Here is a 2,777-nt window from a genome sequence, read left to right on the forward strand (position 1 = left end):
GCGGACAGGGCAAGATATGACAAAATAATAATTTATAAATTATCAAGGGCTCATGAGGGAGGGGGGAGCGGGGAGGGAGGGGAAAAATGAGCTGATACCAGGGGCTTAAGTGGAGAGCAAATGTTTTGAGAATGACGAGGGCAATGAATGTACAAATGTGCTTTACACAATCGATGTATGTATGGATTATGATAAGAGTTGTATGAGCCCCTAATAAAGTGATTTAAAAAAAAGAAAATGTTCCCTAATATATTATTATTGATATTTTTCTTTGTGTTCCATTGTTTTGTTTTTGTTTTTTATTGTTTTCTTTCTGTTAGGTGTCCCAGCTTATGAGGCACAGAAGGAGTGTATAGAGACAATCACTGATGGTTTATCCGGGATGGCGGGGCTGAGAGGAACTGGGGAGCAAATAATGAACAGGGAGCGAGGAGGAGCACTAGAACTGATTGTGATGATGTCTATACAACTCTTTAAATCAACTTCACTAAAAAAACAAAAAAGCAACAATTATGGAAGTCTTTGATATGTGGGTTTTATATCCATAGTTGGAGGGGAAAAAGTTCATGGAATAATTCCATTATCTTTTCATTCAATTTTTCCATGAGCTTTTCAAAGCCCCTTGTATAAGAGTGTTAGTTTCTTTCTTTCTTCCTTCCTTCCTTTTCTTGTAGTTAAACTGTGGTTCTCATCCTTCCTAATGTCGCGACCCTTTAATACTTATTTCTAATGACAAATAAATGAAATATCGTCTTGAAGCGCGAAGCATGCTGTAGCATGGGTAGCAGTCTTCACGCCGGGTCCTGCACGTGGGCGCTCTGCATGTGGGCGGCCCCGCCTGGAGACGATGGAGGAGCGTGCCTCGGTTCCCAAGACCATCGGAAAGGTGTTTCCCGAAGGGGTCGTTCGATCCCCAGGTTGAGAACGGAGTGGAAGGTGGAAGGTGGAGGTCGAGCGAACGCAGGGTGGCGGGAGACGCGGGTGGAAAGGCGCCGAGGATCCGGCGTGGCGGCCGGTGGCGCAGCCCGAGCACCTGACGAGCCAGCAGGTGCTGCTCCTGGCGGCGGTGCTCGGGGAGGCCACCTTCGCGCCCGAGGGTCTCCTGAGCCCTTCGAGCAGGTGCGTCAGGCGCTGGCACGTGAGAGTGGACGGACGACCCGCAGGGCGACGCCGAGATCACCGTCATGGGGTGCAGGTGGCACCACAAGCGGGCGGAGCGGCCAATACCAGGCTCCTGACGTGCGCCCGACGAAGAGGGGCAAAGGCAGGCTCATGAGTGACGTTTAAACGGTTCTAATAAAGCAATTTCACCAGGAAAGGAAAAGAGAAAAGGGCCGAAGAGGGCATTTTTGTCATGAAACAAGTGAGAAATATCTAAATTTAGAGCAAAATCAGATTGGGTCAGGAGGGAGGTCATCTCACCAGGTATCATCATATGATACTGTAGTTCCACCCACCTAACACCATAACCGAGTTCACAATAATCTCTGTTAGCAAAGCTTCCAGTCCCTTGACTCTGGCGAGTCTGCAGATGGGTTTGGGCTCCCACTGTCCTCCGTAGCCTTCTACATTGGGTGTTCACCATTTAAGCTCTGATACTTTTTCTTTCACAATATTTGGATTTTGTTGTAAGTGCATCACCTTTGGATCACACAAGGTGATGTACTTCATCCATGTGGACTTAGTTGACACTTCACTTAGATGGCTGCTTGTTTGACTACAAGCCTTTAAGACCCCAGACACAATGGTGATTGACAGCCAGGCACCATCTGCTTTCCTCACCACACTTTGCTGTAGCCCCCTTATCTTCCCTTAGAGCAAGGCTAGGTTCTAAGAACTGTTCTTGGATTGGGAATAAAATCACATGGGAGCCCAGAATCTATCTGCTTGTACACGGGTTACGAATGACTCTGGCTTACTTTATCAATTATATTATCATTTTATCACAAACAAAAACAACAAAGAAATTTTTTTTTTAAAAAGAAAAACATTGTCAACCCTCCCCTTGGGGTATAAAGCAATTGCATTGATAAGATCAATAATTTCCCCAATGGCATAGAATTTAAGGTGCTGTTGAATTTATGTGAGATAATCCAGCTGATAATTTCACTCCATGAGCTGGTGCATTGTACAGATTGAATTCTTAAATGACTGAGATTTGTTTACATCGAGCGTGGGAGTTGGTGCTAGGGGCAAATGTCCTGTAACAATCCTTAAATCAGCAGAGCCTTGCCTATCAGATTAATACCTGTCATATTAATGCAAGGGAAGCATTGAGATACTAAATATATCATGGTCCTGGGTCCCCTTTCATTGGACACCCACTTAAGCTAGGGGTCCCATCCTAGGTCCAACAATCGCCATTTCCACAATCTTGGGTGGCCATCCTTTGTTTCCTGTCCCATAGGGAATTTCAGTGGTACATCCAAGGGCTACAGGAAGTTTTGAGGTAGGGCCCAGTTTGTTCAGTTGTGCTTCCACGTCGAGTCCTTCTGGTATGGCCAGTGGGGGATGCCGTGCTCCTGTCAGGCCAACGTCCAAGGTTGTCATAGTGCTTAGTTCATGGTATGGTTCACTGAAGGTTAGAGAGAAGCATCTCTGATGTGTCTACCCAGGAACATAGAACCGAGTTTATTCCCCGCCGCTCAGGTTTCATGTAATTATTGTTGAGCATCCCTTCCCAATGTGAGGTGGCTCCTTCCATTTACCCACCATCCGCACCAACAGAAACACCAGTGCCTCCTCTGAAGTGCAGAGGTTCCCCTCTCCGGTCTGAC

General features: G+C 46.5%; 1 pseudogene; it reads right to left on the minus strand.

Annotated features, from left to right (window-relative positions):
- LOC101648012 overlaps nucleotides 1-1,186 on the minus strand; it is a 9,054-nt pseudogene extending 7,868 nt beyond the window's left edge.
- Nucleotides 1,187-2,777: the final 1,591 nt, after the last annotated feature.

The sequence above is a fragment of the Echinops telfairi genome, unplaced genomic scaffold, assembly GCF_000313985.2.
Source record: "Echinops telfairi isolate 266 unplaced genomic scaffold, ASM31398v2 ScPeMD7_5805;HRSCAF=6673, whole genome shotgun sequence".
NCBI classification, from domain to species: Eukaryota; Metazoa; Chordata; class Mammalia; order Afrosoricida; family Tenrecidae; genus Echinops; species Echinops telfairi.